The sequence below is a fragment of the Arachis duranensis genome, chromosome 1 (assembly GCF_000817695.3).
Source record: "Arachis duranensis cultivar V14167 chromosome 1, aradu.V14167.gnm2.J7QH, whole genome shotgun sequence".
Lineage (NCBI taxonomy): Eukaryota > Viridiplantae > Streptophyta > Magnoliopsida > Fabales > Fabaceae > Arachis > Arachis duranensis.
This window is the reverse complement of record NC_029772.3, coordinates 65,926,648-65,951,121: the sequence shown is the minus strand read 5'-3', so window position 1 is coordinate 65,951,121 and position 24,474 is coordinate 65,926,648.

Sequence of the window (24,474 nt, the reverse complement as noted above, 5' to 3'; positions counted from 1 at the left end):
TCCTTAATCAGAATCTTCGTGGTATAAGCTGGAATTGATGGCGGCATTCACGAGAATCCGGAAAGTCTAAACCTTGTCTGTGGTATTTTGAGTAGGATTCTGGGATTGGATGACTATGTCGAGCTTCAAACTCACGAGTGTTGGGCGTGATGACAAATGCAAAAGAATCAATGGATTCTATTCCGACATGATCGAGGACCAACAGCTGATTAGCCGTGCTGTGACAGAGCATTTGGACTGTTTTCACTGAGAGGATGGGAAGTAGCCATTGACAACGGTGACACCCTACATATAGCTTGCCATGGAAGGAGCCTTGCAAATTCTGAAAGTAAGAAAGCAGTATATTGTAGAGATTCAGAGGACAAAACATCTCCAAACTCCAACATATTCTCCATTATTAAGTAACAATTATTTATTTTATGCTCTTTTATTTTTCGTCATTCAAACTGATAATTATAATTGATATCCTGACTAAGAATAATAAAATAACCATAGGTTGCTTCAAGCCAACAATCTCCGTGGGATTCGACCCTTACTCACGTAAGGTTTTACTTGGACGACCCAGTGCACTTGCTGGTTAGTTGTGCGAAGTTGTAAGAAATCCTGATTTTGATATTGGCATTACAATTTCGTGCACCAAGTTTTTGGCGCCGTTGCTGGGGATTGTTTGAGTTTGAACAACTAAAGGTTTATTTTGTTACTTAGATTAGGAATAATTTATTTTTGTTGCTACAGAGTCATTAAATTCTTAGTCCTTTATTTCCTTTTCAAAAATTTTTCAAAAATATTACTTTTCTTTATCAATTTTTAATTTTTTTCGCGAGTTTAGTGTCTTGTTCTAAGTTTGGTGTCAATTGCACATCTTGTATTTTCCTTTAAATTTTTTAATTAGTGTTCTTTGTTTTTCCTTGATCTTCAAATTGTTCTTGTCAATTTTTCTTGTTTGATCTTTGGTTTGTCTTGTTCTGTGTCTTTTCTTGTTTTTCTTGTGCTTTTTCAAAACATTAGTTTTCAAAAATTTATTTTTATCTATAAAAATAATACATCTTTAAAACACGTTACATTTATAGCTCAGTTGGCTAGAGCGTTGGCTTATGTTCTTGGCAATTGGGTATCTTCTTTTTAAAACTTTTTCAAAAATAATTTTTCTTGATTTAATCTTGTGCCAAACTTTAAGTTTGGTGTTTTCTTGTTAATTTTGATATAATTTTCGAAAATTATTTTGATTTGCTAAAAATTTTAAGTTTGGTGTTCTTTCTTTTGTTCTTGGTGTTCTTGTGAATCTTCAAAGTGTTCTTGAGTATTCTTTATGTTTTGATCTTAAAATTTTTAAGTTTGGTGTTCCTTGTTGTTTTCCCTCCAAAATTTTCGAAAACAAGGAGCATTAGATCTAAAAATTTTAAGTCTTGTGTCTTTTATGTGTTTTTCTCTTTCATCATAAAATTCAAAATTCAAAAAAATATATTTTCTAACTTTTTTTAAGCTACTTTTTTGAAATTTTTTTATAAAAATTCAGAAATATCAACATCCATATCATCTCCCTTGCTCCATCATGGAACTAAGTGGAAATAAACAGTCCAGAAGGACTCTGGGGTCATATGGGAGTAGTATCTGTATACCCTCCATCGGAGTCAGTAGCTTTGAGTTGAATCCTCAGCTCATTATCATGGTGCAGCAAAGTTGCCAGTATTCCGGTCATCCACAGGAAGAACCTACAGAGTTTCTGGCACAATTTTTACAAATTACTGACACAGTACATGATAAGGAAGTAGATCAGGATGTCTACAGATTATTACTCTTTCCATTCGCTGTAAAAGCTCAAGCTAAGAGGTGGTTAAATAACCAACCTAAGGACAGCATAAAGACATGGAAATAGCTGTCAGAAAAATTCCTAAATCACTATTTTCCTCCAAAACGGATGACACAACTAAGGCTGAGCATCCAACGCTTCAAACAAGGAGATAATGAATCTCTTTATGATGCTTGGGAGAGATACAGAGAGATGCTAAGAAAATGTCCCTCTGAAATGTTTTCAGAGTCAATGCAGTTAAACATCTTCTATTATGGGCTTACAGAGAGAGCTCAAATTTCTCTAGACCACTCAGTTGGTGGATCTATACATATGAGAAAAATAATTGAAGAAGCTTAAGAGCTTATTGATACAGTTGCCAGAAATTAGCATCTGAACCTAAGCAGTGAATCTTCCATGAAAGAAGAAGCTAAAACAGTGACTGCTGAACTCAGTCCTGCAGAACAAGCTATGGAATTCAATCAGCACTTAGACTTTCTAACAAGACAGTTAGCCAAATTCAAGGAGATATTACAAGAAACAAGAACAGCTAATATGAATATGGAAGTACAGTTGAAGCAAACAGAACAGCAACTATCAAAACAAATAACAGAAGAGTGCCAAGCAGTTTAATTAAGAAGTGGGAAAACATTAAAAACATCACTTCAAGATAGCAAGAAGCCAAGAAATTAGCAAACTACACAAAATCCCTTTGAGGACATTAAGAGCCCAGAGAGGAATAATTCTGGCATTCAAACGCCAGAAAATGGGTGGGAAGCTGGCGCTGAATGCCCAAACCATGTTCAGTCCTGGCGTTCAACGCCAGAAACAAGCAAGGAATTGGTGTTGAACGCCCAAAGGAAGCATAGTTCTGGCGTTCAGACGCCAGAAATAGGTGAGGAGTTGGCGTCTAACGCCACTCCAGCTTCCACCCCTGGCATTCAAATGCCAGTGGGGGATCAAACACATACAAGTGCTGATAATAACCCTTCTAAAAAGGATTGTCAACCTACATCTGTAGGCAATAAACCTGCAGCAACTAAGGTTGAGGAATACAAAGCCAAAATGCCTTATCCTCAGAAACTCCGCCAAGCAGAACAGGATAAGCAATTTGCCTGCTTTACAGACTATCTCAGGACTCTTGAAATAAAGATTTCGTTTGCAAAGGCACTTGAGCAAATACCCTCTTATGCTAAGTTCATGAAAGAGATCTTAAGTCATAATAAGGATTGAAGGAAAACTGAAAAAGTTTACCTCACTGAAGAATGCAGTGCAGTCATTCTGAAAAGCTTACCTGAGAAGCTTAAAGATCCCGGAAGCTTTATGATACCATGCACATTAGAGGGTACTTGTACCAAGCAAGCTCTATGTGATCTTGGGGCAAGTATCAACCTAATACCTACATCTATTATCACAAAGTTTGGTTTGACTGAAGAAGTCAAACCAACCCAGATATGTCTCCAACTTGCCGATGGCTCCATTAAATACCCATCAAGCATCATTGAAGACATGATTGTCAAGGTTGGGCCATTTGCCTTTCCTACTGACTTTGTGGTGCTGGAAATGGAGGAGCACAAGAGTGCAACTCTCATTCTAGGAAGACCTTTCCTAGCAACTGGCCGAACCCTTATTGATGTCCAAAAAAGGGAAGTAACCCTGAGAGTCAATGAGGAGGAGTTCAAGTTGAATGTTGTCAAAGCTATGCAGCATCCAGACACCCCAAATGACTGCATAAGTGTTGATATTATTGACTCTCTGGTAAAAGAGGTCAATATGATTGAGAGTCTCAAATCAGAGCTAGAGGATATCTTTAAAGATGTTCAGCCTGATCTGGAGGAATCAGAGAGAATGATAGAACCTCTGAAAATCTCTCATGAAGAAGAGAAACCTCCTAAACCCGAGCTCAAACCATTACCACCATCCCTGAAATATGCATTTCTGGGAGAAGGTGATACCTTTCCTGTAATCATAAGCTCTACCTTAGAGCCATAGGAAGAGGAAGCACTAATTCAAGTGCTAAGGACACACAAGATCGCTCTTGGGTGGTCCATCAGTGATCTTAAGGGCATTAGCCCAGCCAGAAGCATGCATAAGATTCTATTGGAAGGTGACGCCAAGCCAGTGGTTCAACCACAAGGCGACTAAATCCAGCCATGAAGGAAGTGGTGCAGAAGGAGGTCACTAAATTACTAGAGGCTGGGATCATTTATCCTATTTCTGATAGCCCCTGGGTGAGCCCTGTCCAAGTCGTCCCTAAGAAGGGTGGCATGACAGTGGTTCATAATGAAAAAAATGAACTGGTTCCTACAACAACAGTTACTGGGTGGCGTGTGTGTATTGATTATAGAAGGCTCAATATAGCTACCAAAAAGCATCATTTTCCTTTACCATTCATAGACCAGATGCTAGAAAGACTAGCAGGTCATGAATACTACTACTTCCTGGATGGATATTCAGGTTATAATCAAATTGCAATAGATCCCCAGGATCAAGAGAAAACGGCATTCACATGTCCATCTGGAGTATTTGCATACAGAAGGATGCCATTTGGCCTGTGCAATGCACCTGTAATCTTTCAAAGATGCATGCTCTCAATTTTCTCTAATATGGTGGAAAATTTTCTGGAAGTCTTCATGGGTGACTTTTCAGTATTTGGAGACTCATTCAGCTCCTGTCGTGACCATCTAGCACTTATTCTAAAGAGGTGCCAAGAGACTGACCTAGTTTTAAACTGGGAAAATGTCACTTTATGGTGACTGAAGGAATTTTCCTTGGGCATAAAATCTTGAACAGGGGAATAGAGGTGGATTAAGCTAAGGTAGAGGTAATTGAAAAATTACCACCACCAGCCAATGTTAAGGCAATTAGAAGCTTTCTGGGGCATGCAGGATTCTATAGGAGCTTTATAAAGGATTTTTCAAAAACCGCCAAATCTCTAAGTAATCTGCTAGCTGCTGACACGCCATTTATCTTTGATAAGGAGTGTCTGCAGGTGTTTGAGACTCTGAAAGCTAAGATGGTCACAGCACCAGTCATCTCTGCACCAGACTGGACATTACCTTTTGAATTGATGTGTGATGCCAGTGACTATGCCATTGGTGCAGTGTTGGGACAAAGGCATGACAAGCTTCTGCACGTCATTTACTATGCCAGTCGTGTTTTAAATGACACACAGAAGAACTACACGACCACAAAAAAGAGCTACTTGCAGTGATTTACGCCATTGACAAGTTCAGATCCTATTTAGTAAGATCAAAAGTGATTGTGTATACTGACCATGCTGCTCTTAAATACCTGCTCACAAAGCAGGATTCAAAACCCAGACTCATAAGATGGGTGTTGCTTCTGCAAGAGTTTGATATAAAAATAAGAGACAGAAAAGGGACAGAGAATCAAGTAGCAGATCACCTGTCCCAAATAAAACCAGTAGAAAGGGCGTCCCTCCCTCTTACTGAGATCTCTGAAAACTTTTTGGATGAGCAAATCTTTGCCATTCAGGAAGTGCCATGGTTTGCAGACATTGCGAACTACAAGGCAGTGAGATTCATACCCAAAGAATACAATAGGCAGCAATCAAAGAAGCTGATCACGGATGCAAAGTATTATCTTTGGGATGAGCCGTATCTCTTCAAGAGATATGCAGACGGAGTAATCTATAGATGTGTGCCTATAGAAGAAGCGCAGAAGATCCTATGGCATTGCCATGGATCACAATGTGGAGGACATTTTGGAAGTCAGCGAACAGCCACAAGAGTCCTCCAATGTGGCTTCTACTGGCCTACTCTCTATAAAGATTCCCGAGTGTTTGTACTTAATTGTGACAGTTGCCAAAGATCTGGTAATCTGCCTCACAGTTATGCCATGCCTCAACAAGGGATCTTGGAGATTGAGTTGTTTGATGTATGGGGTATTGACTTCATGGGGCCTTTCCCACCATCATACTCAAACACTTATATTCTGGTGGCAGTGGATTATGTATCCAAATGGGTGGAAGCTATTGCAACATCCACTAATGACACTAAGACAGTGTTAAAATTCCTCCAGAAACACATCTTCAGCATATTTGGCACCCCTAGAGTACTAATCAGTGATGGCGGCACTCATTTCTGCAATAAACAGCTTTACTCTGCTTTGGTTCCTTATAGAGTTAGCCACAGGGTAGCCACTCCATATCATCCACAGACAAATGGGCAAGCTGAAGTCTTTAACAGAGAACTTAAAAAAATCCTGGAACGGACTGTAATTAACCGTAGAAGGGATTGGGCAAGAAGCTTGGATGATGCTCTGTGGGCATACAAAACTGCATTCAAAACCCCTATAGGGACCTCCCCATACCAGCTTGTGTATGGAAAGGCATGTCACTTGCCAGTGGAACTGGAACATAAGGCCTATTGGGTGACCAGATTCCTAAACCTTGATGCCAAGTTAGCTGGAGAAAAGCGTTTGCTCCAGTTAAATGAGCTAGATGAATTTAGACTCAATGCTTTCGAAAATGCAAAAATTTACAAAGAGAAAGCAAAAAGATGGCATGATAAGAAACTGTCATCCAGAGTCTTTGAGCCTGGACAGAAAGTTCTACTATTTTATTCTAGGCTCAGATTATTCCCCGGGAAATTTAAATCCTAGTGGAAAGGACCATATGTGATTACAAGTGTGTTACCATATGGATACGTAGAGCTTCAGGATAATGATTCTAACAAAAAGTTCATTGTTAATGGACAGAGAGTTAAACATTATCTTGATTAAAGCTCAGTAATAGTCCATCTAAAGACAATAAAGAAGCACTTACTGGGAGGCAACCCAGTCAGTTACAAAGTTTATTTAATAATTAATTAATTTTTACAGGTATATCTCAGTTATCTTCAAGGTAGAATAGCAATTGCTTGAGTTCACAGAGTTACAGGGGAATTTGGAAGCTCACTAGCGTGAAAAAACTAGTAAGAAATATTTTGGGCGTTGAACGCCCAAAAGAAGCATCCACTGGGCGTTCAACGCCAATAAGGATAGCCATCTGGGCGTTAAACGCCAGAAAGAAGCATCTTCTGGGCGTTGAACGCCAGAAAGAAGCTCCTTCTGGGCGTTTAACGCCAGAATTACAGCGTCCTGGGCGTTCAGAAAAACGCTTAGTAACAAAGGACTTCCTGGCGTTCAACGCCAGAAAGAAGCAACAGCTGGGCGTTGAATGCCCAGGAGAAGCAGCAATTGGGCATTAAACGCCCAAAACATGCAGCGTTTGGGCGTTTAACGCCAGGATGGTGGGGAGGAGGTAAAATTCATTTTTCTTCACAAATTTTCTAATTTTTTATGTTTCAATTCATGATTTTTTGCATAAACATGTTCAAAATGTCATCCTTCAATTTCAAAAAAAAAAATTCTAAAAACCCTAATTTCTAAAATCTCTTTTTCAAAAATATCAAATATATCTTAATACATAAATACAAATCTTTTCCAATCCAATCCAACTCTTTTTCAAATTTTTCAAAACTCAATTATCTTTTAAAATCTTTTTCAAATTAAAAATTCAGATTTATCTTTTTCAAATATCATTCACAACTTTTTAATTTTAAATTATATCTTTTTCTTATCATATATTTTATAAATCATATTTTCTATCTTATCTTTTTAAAATTTTCGAAAAAGCCACCCCCCTCCTTTTTAAATTCACATTCGGCCTCCCTCTTCTCATCCACCATTCGACATTAGCTCTCCTTCTATCCCTCTCCTTTCTCTTCTTTTTCTTGAGGACAAGCAAACCTCTAAGTTTGGTGTGTTTATCCGTGATCACAAAAATATACTCACTAAGATCATGGCTCCTAAAGGAAAACAACCCACTCCAGGAGGCAAGAAAGAGAATATTCCAAAACCACTTTGGAATCAAGGGAGGTTCTTAACCAAAGAACATTCAGACCATTACTACAAAATAATGGGTCTAAGGTCAGTGATCCCGGAAGTCAAGTTCGATCTGAAAGAAGATGAATATCCAGAGATCCAAGAGCAAATTTGAAATAGGAACTGGGAAATCCTAGCTAATCCTAAAACAAAAGTGGGAAGGAATATGGTTTAGGAGTTCTATGCTAATCTGTGGCAAACAGACAAGCAGAGAATATCTGGAACTGCCCTCTATGACTATCGGACCTTGGTCAGAGGAAAGATTGTTCACATCCACCCTGACAAAATCAAGGAGATCTTTAAGCTGCCTCAGCTGAAAGATGACCCAGACTCCTTTAATAGGAGAATGATGAGAATAAACAAGGGTCTGGACAAGATTCTAGAGGATATATGCATCCCTGGAGCTAGGTGGACCACTAGCACCACGGGTGTCCCAAATCAACTCAAGAGAGAAGATCCCAAACCAGTAGCCAGAGGCTGGCTGGACTTTATTGGGCGTTCCATATTGCCCACTAGCAACTGTTCTGAAGTCACTATTAAAAGAGCAGTGATGATTCACTGCATTATGTTGGAAAAAGAAGTAGAAGTTCATCAGTTAATTTCATGTGAACTCTACATAATAGCAAACAAGAAATCCAAAGACGCCAAGTTGGCTTATCCAAGCCTAATTTCTATGCTCTGCAAAGATGCCAGAGTAAGGATGGGAATAACTGAGTTTATCTCAGTTGAGCGGCCAATCACTAAAATATCAATGGAAAAACAACAGTTGCAGGATGACCCTATTAAGAGGAGAGCACATGAATACCTCCCAGAAATCCCTCAATTTGAATACTGGGAGCATTTTGAGGCATCTGTTTCCAGATTGCAAGAAGCTATGGACCAAATAAAGGAAGAACAGAATAATCAAAATAGCATGCTTTGCAAATTTCTTAGGGAACAAGAGGAGCAAGGGCGTGACCTAAGGGAACTGAAGCGTCAGAAATTAATTCTTGAAGGACCAAGCCCCACAGACTAGAGGAACATCCACTTCCCAAAATACAGGTTGTTATGTTCTAATTTTAGCTTTAACTCTGAGATAGTTGTTGTTATAGGAATTTACCTTAGAAGATATATAGGAGTAGTGGTAATTAGTATATCTATTTTGATTTTATTTTTTATTAAGTTATAATTTATTTTTCTCATCATCATCAAACATGAATAAAATAGTAGATTTTTAGAATAAAGAGGTAATTTATATTTTTCGAGTTCTTAATAAGAAAAATTGTAATTAATTATATGTGGTGGCAATACTTTTTGTCTTCTGAATGAATGCTTGAACAATGCATATTTTTTATCTTGAATTTCATGAATGTTAAAATTGTTGGCTCTTGAAAGAATGAGGAACACGAAAAATATTATTGATGATCTGAAAAATTATGAATTTGATTCTTGAAGCAAGAAAAAGCAGTGAAAAAAAAAGAGAGAGAAAAATTACAAGGAATCATTGGATCAAGAAAAAGAAAAAAAGCCAATAGCCCTTAAAACCAAAAGGCAAGGGTGAAAAGGATCCAAGGCTTTGAGCATCAATGGATAGGAGGGCCCAAGGAAGTAATTCCAGGCCTAAGCGGCTAAATCAAGCTATCCCTAACCATGTGCTTGTGTGCTTAAGAACTCTGGACACCTCTAATTGGGGACTTTAGCAAAGTTAACTCACAATCTGAAAAGGTTCACCCAATTATTTGTCTGTGGCATTTATGTATCCGGTGGTAATACTGGAAAATAAAGTGCTTAGGGCCACAGCCAAGACTCATAAAGTAACTGTGTTCAAGAATCAACATACTACACTAGGAGAATCAATAATACTATCTGAATTCTAAGTTCCTATGGATGCCAATCATTCTGAATTTCAAAGGATAAAGTGAGATGCCAAAACTGTTCGGAAGTCAAAAAGCTACTAGCCCCGCTCATCTAAATAAGAATCTGAGCTCCACTTAAAACTCTGAAATATTATTGCTTCGTAATTTCTTTTTATCCTATTTTATTTATCTAGTTTCTTGAGGACAAGCAACAGTTTAAGTTTGGTGTTGTGATGAGCGGATATTTTATACACTTTTTGGGGGTAATTTCATGTAGATTTTAGCATGTTTTTATTAGTTTTTAATAGAATTTTATTAGTTTTTAAGCAAAAAAATCATATTTCTGGACTTTACTATGAGTTTGTGTGTTTTTCAGTGATTTTAGGAAATTTCTGGCTGAAATTGAGGGAGCTGAGCAAAAATTTGATTTAGGTTGAAAAAGGATTGCTGATGCTGTTGGATTCTGACCTCCCTGCACTCGGAATGAATTTTTTGGAGCCACAGAAGTCCAATTGGCGTGCTCTCAATTGTATTGGAAAGTAGACATCTAGGGCTTTCCAGCAATATATAATAGTTTATACTTTGCGCGAAGATAGACGACGTAAACTAGCATTTAACGCCAGTTCCATGTTGCAGTCTGGCATCCAGAGCCAAAAACACGTCACGAACCAGAGTTGAATGCCAGAAACATGTTACAACTTGGCGTTCAACTCCAAAAATAGCCCAGACACGTGAGAAGCTTAAGTCTCAGCCCCAGCACACACCAAGTGGGCCCCAGAAGCGGATTTCTGCACTATCCATCTTAGTTTACTCATTCTCTGTAAACCTAGATTACTAGTTTAGTATTTAAACAACTTTTAGAGACTTATTTTGTACTTAATGACATTTTTAGATTTGAAATTTGTACCTTTTGGCAGCATGAGCCTCTAAACCCCATTGTTGGGGGTGAGGAGCTCTGCAGCGTCTCGATGAATTAATGCAATTATTTCTGTTTCTCATTCAAATATGCTTGTTCCTATCTAAGATGTTCATTCGCTCTTCAATATGAAGGAAGTGATGATCTGTGACATTCATCACCTTCCTCACCCCATGAACGTGTGTCTGACAACCACCTCCGTTCTACATCAGATTGAATGAGTATCTCTTAGATTCCTTAATCAGAATTTTCGTGGTATAAGCTGGAATTGATGGCGGCATTCATGAGAATCCAGAAAGTCTAAACCTTGTAGGTGGTATTCCGAGTAGGATTCTGGGATTGGATGACTGTGACGAACTTCAAACTCGTGAGTGTTGGGCGTGATGACAAACGCAAAAGAATCAATAGATTCTATTCCGACATGATCGAGGACCAACAGCTGATTAGCCGTGCTGTGACAGAGCATTTGGACCATTTTCACTGAGAGGATGGGAAGTAGCCATTGACAACGGTGACACCCTACATATAGCTTGCCATGGAAGGAGCCTTGCAAATTCTGAAAGTAAGAAAGCAGTATATTGCAAAGATTCAGAGGACAAAGCATCTCCAAACTCCAACATATTCTCCATTATTAAGTAACAATTATTTATTTTATGCTCTTTTATTTTTCGTCATTCAAACTGATAATTATAATTGATATCCTGACTAAGAATAATAAAATAACCATAGCTTGCTTCAAGCCAACAATCTCCGTGGGATTCGAGCCTTACTCACGTAAGGTATTACTTGGACGACCCAATGCACTTGCTAGTTACCTGTGCGAAGTTGTAAGAAATCTTGATTTTGATATTGGCATTACAATTTCGTGCACCAGAAACCTCTAGGAAGAGGAAAGGGAAGGCAGTTGCTTCTAACTCCAAGTCATGGGAGATGGAGAGATTCATCTCAAAAGCCCATCACTAGAAAGAGGATGGAGCAAACAAGTGAGCCCACTCATGAACCTCAACAAGAGCATGAGGAAGTCCCTCATCAAGAAATCTCTGAGATGTCTCAAGGGATGCATTTCCCTCCACACAACTATTGGGAGCAACTCAACACCTCTTTAGGAGAATTGAGTTCCAACATGGAGCAACTAAGAGTGGAGCACCAAGAGCACTCCATCATCCTCCATGAAATTAGAGAGGACCAAAAGGCCATAAGAGAGGAGCAACAAAGGCAAGGAAGAGACATAGTGGAGCTCAAGAACTCCATTGGTTCTTCAAGAGGAAGAAGAAACCACCATAACTAAGGTGGACCCGTTCTTTAATCTCCTTGTTTATTTTCTTTTCTGTTTTTCGTTTCCTTTGCTTTATGCTTTGTCTATGTTTGTGTCTTTATTACATGATCTTTAGTGTTTATGTCTTAAAGCTATGAATGTTCCATGAAATTTTCACCTTTCTTAAATGAAAAATGTTTTCGGAAAAAGAAAAAGAAGTACATAAATTTCGAATTCTATCTTGAAAATAGTTTAATTATTTTGATGTGGTGGCAATACTTTTTGTTTTCTGAATGAATGCTTGAACAGTGCATATTTTTATAGTGAAGTATATGAATGTTAAAATTGTTGGCTCTTAAAAGAATAATGAAAAAAGAGAAATGTTATTGATAATTCGAAAAATCATAAAATTGATTCTTGAAGCAAGAAAAAGCAGTGAAAAACACAAAGCTTGCAAAAAAAGGCAAAAAATAAAGAAAAGAAAAAGAAAAAGAAAAAGCAAGCAGAAAAAGCCAGTAACCCTTTAAACTAAAAGGCAAGGGTAAAGAGGAACCAAGGCTTTGAGCATCAGTGGATAGGAGGGCCCAAAGGAATAAAATCATGGCCTAAGCGGCTAAATCAAGTTGTCCCTAACCATGTGCTTGTGTCATGAAGGTCCAAATGAAAAGTTTGAGACTGAGTGATAAAAGTCGTGATCCAAAGCAAAAAGAGTGTGCTTAAGAACTCTGGGCACCTCTAACTGGGGACTCTAGCAAAGCTGAGTCACAATCTGAAAAGGTTCACCCAGTTATGTGTCCGTAGCATTTATGTATCAGTTTACAAATAAAAAAGAAATTCCTTCTATCGTGGACTGTTTCCAGGAATCCCAGATAACTCTGATTTATTTGAATTTAAAAAAAATGAGATTCGCCCCCCTTTTTAATCCTTACCCAAATCTTTTTTGCAATACCCACATTATTGTTGTGAATTTTGTTATCTATCCAATCCTTTGTCTGCTTGGTTAGTCAAACATGGACTTGTTCATAGATCTTTGGGTTTCGACTACGAAGGAATTGAAACTTTACAAATAGGAACTCCCGAACATTTAGCGATCTCAGATGTGTCGATATCAATGGTGACTCATTATTTTGATGAAAAATTTCTTCGGACAGAAGAAGATTATGTAAACACTTACTCGAAATCTCACTTATCAGATTCTGGTGGTAATACTGGAAAACAAAATGCTAAGGGTCACGGCCAGGACTCATAAAGTATCTGTATTCAAGAATCAACATACTAAACTAGAGAATTAATAACAATATCTGAATTCTAAGTTCCTATGGATGCCAATCATTCTGAATCTCAAAGGATAAAGTGAGATGCCAAAACTCTTTAGAAGCAAAAAGCTACTAGTCCCGCTCATTTAATTGGAACTAAGGTTCATTGATATTTTGAAATTTATTGTATTTTCTCTTCTTTTTATCCTATTTTGTTTTCAGTTGCTTGGGGATAAGTAACAATTTAAGTTTGGTGTTGTGATGAGCGAATAATTTATACGCTTTTTGGCATTATTTTTACATAGTTTTTAGTATGTTTTAGTTACTTTGTATTACATTTTTTATTAGTTGTTATGCAAAAATCACATTTCTGGACTTTACTATGAGTTTGTGTGTTTTTTTTTTCTAATTTCAAGTATTTTCTGGCTGAAATTGAGGGACCTGAGCAAAAGTTTGATTCAGAGGCTGAGAAAGAACTGCAGATGCTGTTGGATTCTAACCCTCCTGCACTCAAAGTGGATTTTCTGGAGCTACAGAAACTCAATTGGGGCGCTCTCAATTGCGTTAGAAAGTACACATCTTGGGCTTTCCAGAAATATATAATAGTCCATACTTTGCCCGAGATTTGATGGCCCAAACTGACGTTCAAACGCACACTAGAGACCCTTTTCTAGCGTAAAACGCCGGAACTAGCACCGGAGGTGGAGTTAAACGCCGAAACTGGCATCCAAGCTGGCATTAAACTCCAAAAAAGGCCTATTCACGTGAAAATTTCAATTCTCTGCTCAAGCACACGCCAAGTGGGCCCCGAAAGTGGATTTCTGCACTATCTGCACTTAGTTACTTATTTTCTGTAATCCCTAGTAACTAGTTTAGTAAAAATAGCACTTTTTACTACTGTATTAGAGACATTTTGAGACCTTTATGCAATTTTCTTATTTGGGGGAGGCTGGTCATTCGGCCATGCCTAGACCTTCTTCTCTTATGTATTTTCCAACGGTGGAGTTTCTACACCTCATAGATTAAGGTGCGGAGCTCTGCTGTTCTTCATGAATTAATGCAAGTACTATTGTTTTTCTTTCAATTCATGCTTACTTCTTCTCCAAGATATACTCTCGTACATAATTCAGTTAAGTCAAAATGAAGGTGTGACCCGTGACAATCACCCACTATCTTCATTACTCGCTTAGCCAAGATCTGTGTGCCTAACAACCACAAGCGGTCTACATGATGTTTAACGTAGTCATTGGACGACAACCGGAGTACATTCTCTTGGGTCTCTGATCCATGGACTGAGTTCATGAGATTAGAACCTTTGTGGTATAGGCTAGAACCAATTGGCAGCATTCCCAAGATATGGAAAGTCTAAACCTTGTCTGTGGTATTCCGAGTAGGATCTGGGACGAGATGACTGTGACGAGCTTCAAACTCACAAATGTTGGGTGCAGTGACAATGTGCAAAAGGATAGAGAGATCCTATTCCGACAGAAGTGAGAACCGACAGATAATTAGCCGTGTGGTAGCTATGCCTGGTATTTTTCATCCGAGATGAGAAATCCAACAGTTGATTAGCCGTATAGAAACCTTAGCTGGACCATTTTCACTGAAAGGATGGACGGTAGCCATTAACAACGGTGATCTACCAACATACAGCTTGCCATGGAAGGGAGCACACATGATTGGATGAAGACAGTAGGAAACCAAAGGTTCAGAAGCAACAAAGCATCTCCAAATGCTTATCTGAAATTCCCACCAATGAATTACATAAGTACCTTTATTTTAATTTGCATTTTATTTATCTTTCAATTATCAAAACTCATAACCAATTGAATCCGCCTGACTAAGATTTACAGGATGACCATAGCTTGCTTTAAGCTGGCAATCTTCGTGGGATCGACCCTTACTCGCATAAGGTTTTATTACTTGGATGACCCAGTGTACTTGCTGGTTAGTTGTACCGGAGTTGTGAAAAGTGTGATCACAGTTCCGTGCACAAAGTTTTTGGCGCCGTTGTCAGGGATTGTTCGAGTTTGGACAACAGATAGATCACAGTTCCGTGCACCAAGTTTCTTGTTTCAACCTTTATTTTCTTTTCAAAAAGTTTTTTTAAAAAATATAAATATTTAAAAAAAACTAATAAAATCATAAAACCAAAAAAAATTTTGTGTTTCTTGTTTGAGTCTAGTGTCAAATTTTAAGTTCGGTGTCAATTGCATTTTTTAAATTTTCTTAAAATTTTCGAAAATTCATGCATTATGTTCTACATGATCTTCAAGTTGTTGTTGATGATTTTCTTTGTTTGATCTTTACATTTTCTTGTTTTGTGTCTTTTCTTCTTTTTCATGTGCATTTTCAAATTGTTAATGTCCATAGTACAAAAGTTCTTAAGTTTGGTGTCTTGCATGTCTTTCTTTTCTTAAAAATTTTCAAAAATATGTCCTTGATGTTCATCATGATCTTCAAAGTGTTCTTGGTGTTCATCTTGACATTCAAAGTGTTCCTGCATGCATTATTTGTTTTGATCTTAAATTTTTATGTTTTGTTTCATTTTGTTGTTTTTCTCTCTCATTAAAAATTCAAAAGTCAAAAAAATATATTTTCCTTATTCTTCTCATAATTTTCGAAATTTTGAGTTGACTTGGTCAAAAAATTTTAAAATTTAGTTGTTTCTTGTTAGTCAAGTCAAAATTTCAATTTAAAAACTTTATCTTTTCAAATCTTTTTCAAAATCAATTCTTTTTCATTTTCTTTATGATTTTCGAATTTCATTCTTAAAATTTTTTTCATTTTTCTTTTAAAGTTTTCGAAAATTTTAAAACAAAATTTCCAAAATCTTTTTCTTAATTTTATTTCATATTTTCAAATATCCTTACTAACAACTAATGTTTTGATTCAAAAATTTCAAGTTTGTTACTTTCTTGTTAAGAAAGGTTCAATCTTTAAATTCTAGAATCATATCTTTAAATTCAAGCCTTTTCTATCATCTACTCAACAACAGACAGAGAATTCTGAGCATAGCAACTCTGGCTTAGCAAACATAGTCTCTGATCCATCTAATGCCACTCTCAGTTTCATGACTGAAACAAGGTCCTCCATCAGAAATTTGGAAGCACAAGTGAGTCAGCTGAGTAAAAGAGTTACTGAAACTCCTCCTAGTACTCTCCCAAGCAATACAGAAGAGAATCCAAAGAGAGAGTTCAAGGCCATCAATATAACCAAAATGGCCGAACCTATATAGGAGAAAGAGGCAGTGATTTCCAGTGAGGAAGACCTCAATGGACGCCCACTAGCAAATAAGAAAGTCCCTACTGAGGAACCAAAGGAATCTGAGGCTCATACAGAGACCATAGAAATTCTACTGAACTTCCTATTACCATTCATGAGCTCTGATGAGTATTCTTCCTCTGAAGAGGACGAAGACACTGTTGAAGAGCCAGTTGCTCAGTATCTATGAGCAATCATGAAGCTGAATGCCAAGTTATTTGGTAATGAGACTTGGGAGGTTGAACCTCTATTGCTCATCAATGAACTGAATACCTAGTTCAGCAGACATTACCTCAAAAGAAACTGGATCCCAGAAGCTTCTTAATACCTTGTACCATAGGCACCATGACCTTTGAGAAGACTTTGTGTGACCTGGGGTCAGATATAAACTTTATGCCACTCTTTGTAATGGAGAAACTTGGGATCTTTGAGGTACAAGCTGCAAGAATCTCACTAGAGATGGCAGACAAATTAATGAAATAGGCTTATGGACTTGTAGAGGATGTCTTAGTGAAAGTTGAAGGCCTTTACATCCTTGCTGACTTCATAATCCTAGAAACTGGGAAGGATGAGGATGAATCCATCATCCGTAGAAGACCCTTCCTAGCCGTAGCAAGGGCTGTGATTGATGTGGACAGAGGAGAGTTAGTCCTTCAATAGAATGAGAACTACCTTGTGTTTAAGGCTCAAGGATCTTCTTCTGTAAACATGGAGAAGAAGCATGAAAAGCTTCATCCAATTCTCCCCATATAGAGTCAAGCAGAGCCCCCAAATTCAAACTCTAAGTTTGGTGTTGGGAGGCCACAATCATGCTCTGAGCATCTATGAAGCTCTGTAAGAGCTTCCTGTTAAGCTATTGACATTAAAGAAGCGCTTATTAGGAGGCAACCCAATTTTATTTATCTATGTTAATTACTTTTCCATTTCAATTTCCATTGTTAGTTTATATTTTCTTTAGGTTGATGATCGCGTGGAGTCACAAAAATAGCTGCAGAATTAAGGCGGAATAAAAAATAGCATCAAAAATAGCGCACCCTGGAGGACAGGCTTACAGGCGTTTAAACGCCAGAAAGGATAGCAGAATGTGCGTTTAACACCTAGTCTGGTAGCATTCTAGGTGTTAAATGCCAGAATTGGCAGAGAGACTAGCGTTTAATGCCAAAAAAGGGTGTCTGGTGTCTAGCTAGCGTTAAACGCCAGTAAGGGGCATCAGACTGGTGTTTAACGCCAGAAAAGGGTATCTGATTGGCGTTAAACGCCAGAAAGGGGCATCAGCCTAGCGTTTAATGCCAGCAAAGGCATCAGAGCTGGCGTTAAATGCCAGAAATGGCACACAGAGGGCCTTTAAATGAAAGAAAGTTGCAGGGACCAGAATTCCTTGACACCTCAGGATCTGTGAGCCCCACAGGATCCCCACCTATCCCAACTCTTTTTCTCTCCTTTTCACACCTTTCCATAACACTCTTCCCCAAAATAACCTCCGCCAATCACCTCTATTTCTCCTCCAAAACCATCATACAACCCACCTACCCCCACCCTTCAAATTCAAACCATCTACCTCCCAAACCCAACCCCTATTACAAGAATTCCCTCTCCACTCCACTCCTATATAAGCCCCTCATCACTCCTTCATTTTGACACATCATAACCACCTAAAACCCTCCTTGGCCGAACCATTCACACACCTCCATCACCTCCATCTCTTCTTCCTCTATTCCTTTCTTTCTTCTTTTGCTCGAGGATGAGCAAACCTTTTAAGTTTGGTGTGGAAAAAAGCTCTGCTTTTTGTTTTTCCATTACCATTATTGGTACCTAAGGCCGGAGAAACCTCTAGGAAGAGGAAAGGGAAGGCAGTTGCTTCCAACTCTGAGTCATGAAAGATGGAGAGATTCATCTCAAAAGCCCATCACTAGAAAGAGGATGGAGCAAACAAGAGAGCCCACTCATGGACCTCAACAAGAACATGAGGAAGTCCTCATCAAGAAATCCCTGAGATGCCTCAAGGGATGCATTTCCTTCCACACAACTATTGGGAGCAACTCAACACCTCTTTAGGAGAATTGAGTTCCAACATGGAGCAACTAAGAGTGGAGCACCAAGAGCACTCCATCATCCTCCATAAAATCAGAGAGGACCAAAAGGCCATGAGAGAGGAGCAACAAAGGCAAGGAAGAGACATAGAGGAGCTCAAGAACTCCATTGGTTCTTCAAGAGGAAGAAGAGGCCACCATCACTAAGGTAGACCCGTTCTTTAATCTCCTTGTTTAATTTCTTTTCTGTTTTTCGTTTCCTTTGCTTTATGCTTTGTCTATGTTTGTGTCCTTATTACATGATCTTTAGTGTCTATGTCTTAAAGCTATGAATGTTCCATGAATTTTTCACCTTTCTTAAATGAAAAATGTTTTCTGAAAAAGAAAAAGAAGTACATGAATTTAGAATTCTATCTTGAAAATAGTTTAATTATTTTGATGTGGTGGCAATACTTTTTGTTTTCTGAATGAATGCTTGAACAGTGCATATTTTTTATAGTGAAATTTATGAATGTTAAAATTGTTGGCTCTTGAAAGAATAATGAAAAAAGAAAAATGTTATTGATAATTCGAAAAATCATAAAATTGATTCTTGAAGCAAGAAAAAGCAGTGAAAAACACAAAGCTTGCGAAAAAAATGGCAAAAAATAAAGAAAAAAAAGAAAAGAAAAAGCAAGCTGAAAAAGCCTGTAACCCTTTAAACTAAAAGGCAAGGGTAAAGATGATCCAAGACTTTGAGCATCAGTGGATAGGAGGGCCCAAAGGAATAAAATCCTGGCCTAAGCGGCTAAATCAAGTTGTCTCTAACCATGTGCTTGTGTCATGAAGGTCCAAGTGAAAAGCTTGAGACTGAGTTGTAAAAGTCGTGATCCAAAGCAACAAGAGTGTGCTTAGGAACCCTGGGCACCTCTAACTGGGGACTCTAGCAAAGCTGAGTCACAATCTGAAAAGGTTCACCCAGTTATGTGTCTGTGGCATTTATGTATCTTGTGGTAATACTGGAAAACAAAATGCTAAGGGTCACGGCCAGGACTCACAAAGTATTTGTGTTCAAGAATCAACATACTAAACTATGAGAATCAATAACACTATCTGAATTCTAAGTTCCTATGGATGCCAATCATTCTGAATTTCAAAGGATAAAGTGAGATGCAAAAACTGTTTAGAAGCAAAAAGCTACTAGTCCCGCTCATTTAATTGGAACCAAGCTTCATTGATATTTTGAAATTTATTGTATTTTCTCTTCTTTTTATCCTATTTTGTTTTCAGTTGCTTGGGGACAAGTAACAATTTAAGTTTGGTGTTGTGATGAGCGGATAGTTTATATGCTTTTTGGCATTATTTTTACATAGTTTTTGGTATGTTTTAGTTACTTTTTATTACATTTTTTATTAGTTTTTATGCAAAAATCACATTTCTGGACTTTGCTATGAGTTTGTGTGTTTTTCTGTAATTTCAGGTATTTTCTGGCTGAAATTGAGGGACCTGAGCAAATGTCTGATTTAGGGGCTGAGAAAGGACTGCAGATACTGTTGGATTCTGACCCTCCTGCTCTCGAATTGAATTTTCTGGGGCTACAAAGCCCAATTGGTGCTCTCTCAATTACGTTGGAAAGTAGACATCTTAAGCTTTTCAGCAATTTATAATAGTCCATACTTTGCCCGATATTTGATGGCCCAAACTGACGTTCAAACGTCCACCAGAGACGCTTTTCTGGTGTAAAACGCCGGAACTGGCACCAGAGCTAGAGTTCAACGCCCAAACTGGCATCCAAACTGGCGTTAAACTCCAGAAAAGGCCTATACACATGTAAAGCTCAATGCTCAGACCAAGCACACACCAAGTCGGCCCCGGAAGTAGATTTCTGCACTATCTGCACTTAGTTACTTAATTTCTGTAATCCCTAGTAAGTCATTTAATATAAATAGCACTTTTTACTACTGTATTATAGACATTTTGAGACCTTTATGCGATATTCTTATTTGGGGGAGGCTGGCCATTGGCCATGCGTAGACCTTGTTCTCTTATGTATTTTCCAACAATGGAGTTTCTACACCTCATAGATTAAGGTGCGGAGCTCTGCTATTCTTCATGAATTAATGAGAGTACTATTGTTTTTCTTTCAATTAATGCAAGTACTATTGTTTTTCTACACCACAAGCAGTCTACATGATGTTCAACGTAGTCATTGGACGATTGCCAGAGTACAGTCTCTTGGGTCTCTGATCCACGGACCGAGTTTGTGAGATTAGAACCTTCGTGGTATAGGCTAGAACCAATTGGCAGTATTCCCGAGATCCGAAATGTCTAAACCTTGTCTGTGGTATTCTGAGTAGGATCTGGGACGGGATGACTGTGACGAGCTTCAAACTCACGAATTTTGGGCACAGTGATAGTGTGCAAAAGGATAGAGAGATCCTGTTCCGACACAAGTGAGAACCGATAGATGATTAGCCGTATGGTAGCTGTGCCTAGTATTTTTCATCCGAGACAAGAAATTCGACAATTGATTAGCCGTACAAAAACTATAGCTGGACCATTTTCACTGAGAAGACAAATGGTAGCCATTGACAACGGTGATCCACCAACATACAGCTTGCCATGGATGGGAGCACGTATGATTGGATGAAGACAGTAGGAAAGCAGAGGTTCAGAAGCAACAAAGCATCTCCAAACGCTTATCTGAAATTCCCACCAATGAATTACATAAGTACCTTTATTTTAATGTGTTTTATTTATCTTTCAATTATCAAAACTCATAACCAATTGAATCCGCCTGGCTAAGATTTACAGGATGACCACAGCTTGCTTCAAGCCAGCAATCTCCATGGGATCGACCCTTACTCGCGTAAGGTTTTATTACTTGGACGACCTAGTGCACTTGCTGGTTAGTTGTACCGGAGTTGTGAAAAGTGTGATCACAATTTCGTGCACCATCCCTTAAGATAGATTACCCGGTTTATTTATGTTAAGGTTTATACTATGCTCAACTATTTCAGAATGCTTTAAGTTTGAATCTTATGATGGATATGGAGCTTAGGATTGCCTTTGGCATCCCAGGGTCTTATATCCTACCTCACTTGGTACTGTTATCATACTGAGAACATCCGGTTCTCATACCATATCTCTGTTGTGTTTTTCAAATGCAGGTCGCAACCCACCTCGGTGAGTTGTCTGGTTGGTGACAGAAGCGGAGGATCCAGATACTTCTTTAAGTCTTTTTGATATATTTTGTATGCGTCTCTCACTTTTGTATTTATCTTTTCCTAGAGGCTTGTATATGAGAGAACAAAATTTGTATAAACTGTTTTGACTGTCTGGTTCTGTTGGTCTGTATATAGCTAGCTGGCTTAAACTCTGCGAGCCGTGACTAGATTCCTATGCTATTATACTATTATCTATTGTTATATTACATCAGTATCTTGCGCCTTAAGCTAGTAGCTTTGATAGTACATTTTTTGCGCTTTTCAAATCCTGTTTTTGAGCTATACCCTTCATCAGGCTTCTAGATTATACTATTCTCTCTATATATTATATGTATGAGCTTAGAACTGTCGTAATCTCTGGTTAACCTTTGCTTTACGACGCGAGGTAAGGCTTAGGCCAATTAGGGTGTTACACTTATCCACTCAATCATAATTGGAAAAGAGGTTAGAGTAAAAAATCTCATTCTACCTCAGATCCGAACTTTGGCACAAGGATGTGACCCAAGGTCAAGTTTTGGATTTTCGGGCCTCATCCACCATTTCTATGAGATTGCCGGGGATCAAACAAGACACCCTCTTTAAGCTTGCAAGATTTATCATCGTGGCCGTAATGGAAAGGAGAGCAAAAAGATATCACATTGATGGACAACAAGAAGAAACACAGCAACAACCTCCTCCTCCTCCTCCTTCTCCTCCTCCTCCTCAGGCACACAAGCCTTAAGTTGTGCCACGTCAACCCCAAGCCCATGGGATTGATGTTGAGTAGTTCTATCAAGAATTTCAATAATTTCAATTGGACATGATGGAAAGAACAACATATCTTTGTGCCATTATCCAACACACATCCACAGTGAGTTAACCCATTTGAACGTCTACATCAAGAATGAGATCAAGGTAGAAGGAAAGATGCATCTCAAAGGGCATGGGAGAAGGCAATTGCAAGATAAAGAAGAAGGTGACCAAGAACCCCGGGTGGAACGATTGAGACCAAGAATGAAAATGACGATGAATGATGACTTTTGGTAAATTTATTACGTTTGGTAGTTAGTTTTTTTTCTTTCATTTTATTTTATCTTATCTTTTATTTTCTCTTTTCTTGTTTATCTTTGTTTCCATTTTTTTCGTTTCCTTTCTTCTTTTTCTTTCTATCTTTGCATTATCTTTTTGTTTCTTTATTTTCTTATTTTTCTTTTCCTTTATATGCCTACTATTTTGTAATTGTTCTCGGGCACCCTAGTGATGGAAAAAGAGTGACCCTTAATAAAAGAAATTGAATAAATAACAAAGAAAGCTCTATTGAATGCATAATTATATTCCATTGATTTGACGTATTTGAACGGTCTTGAAGAAAAGGAAAAAAGAATCCTTGGGGAGAGCATCTTTTCCTTATTTTTCTATTATTTTAGATATGAATTTATTGAGTTTTATTTAGATTTTAGTGTTTGAAGTCTATTTGGATGCTACTTTGAGGCGCATTGTTTGTTTTACTAATTTCAGTAAAGATTCGGGCGAGTTTGATAGAGTTTGTGCAAAAGAAAAAGGAAGAAAGTGGATGCTGTCAACCTGACTTCCTCACACTCCGACAAGCATAACTTGAGCTAGAAAGGTCCAATTGATGTAGTTTTAGTAGCATTAGACAGCCAAGTTTTAGAACTTTCCAGTGATATATAATAGTATATACTTCTTTCTGGTATCATTGTGCTAAACACTACAACTTGGCATTTAACGCTAAGGACCTTGTAACCAGCTCCCAAGCCACTGCCTCGTAGGGTGCTAAACGTCGAGCCTGGTGTTTAGCGCCAACAAGACAGCAACGAGTAGAAGCTTTCTGCCTCCAGGGGCGCTAAACGCCGATTCTGGCGTTTAGCACCAGTAGCGCGGATCCAAATTCTGGCGCTAAATAATATTTACTTTATTTTATTTCTTTTTAGTTATTTTTTATTCCCAAACACAATCTTTTAGGCTCTAGTAGTTATTATTCTATTTTATTTTCAAATTAAATTAGGTTAGATATAAAAGGAAAAAGATTTATCCCTTCTGGGGGGAATATTCTCTCTTCGGCACTTTGACATTTTCTGAACCCTAGTTTTCTCTCTGAAGCATGAGCCACTAAACCTTCTTAGTTAAGGTTAGGAGATCTGTTTATTTCTATGGATTATAACCCTTATCTATATGCGTTCTTGTGATTCTTGAAAGAGTTATCTCAATTGAACAACAACTTGAAAATAAATTCCTCTTAAATTGCTGATTACTTGGACTTAACGGGATATATATAATCCTTTTATATCTGGTATTTAGTTTTTGTGGTTATAAAATAGAATTGAACCAAACGCTCTAATCGAAATTAAGTGACCAAAACATTGGCGGTTAACTAGGTTAGAGGAGACTAAATCACTAAGACATTAGGGTTTACTCACAAACAGTCTGCCATAAAATGAATCTTGCATGATTAAATTAGTTGGTAAGAAAACTTAATCCGGAAGAATAAATATCTCCGAAACCTTAACTTTTTTCTCTTATATATTTCACACTAATCATATTGTTTGCTTTCTTAACTAATTATATATTTGGAGTTGTGTTAGAATATATGTGTTTTTAGGTTAAAATTAAGCAAATCAGGATGAAAATCAACAAGAAATCGAAGCTTGGTGGCGCCAGGCTCAAAGAACACAAGCCCATCGCCTAGGACACTAAGTTGGGCACCCAAAATCGGAGCGTGGCTCCAAGGATTGGTGCCCAGCTCCAAGACTTGAAGGCTAGCGTCTTCATGCACCGGGAAAAAGAATAAAGGGTTGGTGCCCAACTCCACTAGAGGGCACCCAGCTCCACCAATTTTCTATGTACTGGGCTCCCAGCTCCAAGACCGGAGCCCAACTCAAAGTGCTCTTTTCTTTCCTAGGAATCCGAATTTGCTTCAAGCCCAGCGCCAACTTCACCAAGCCTAGTGCCAATGTTTAACCAACTCCTAGGAAACTTCAATTCAATTCAAGATTCAATATTTAAATGATTTGTTAGCAATAACTGCTTCTAAAAA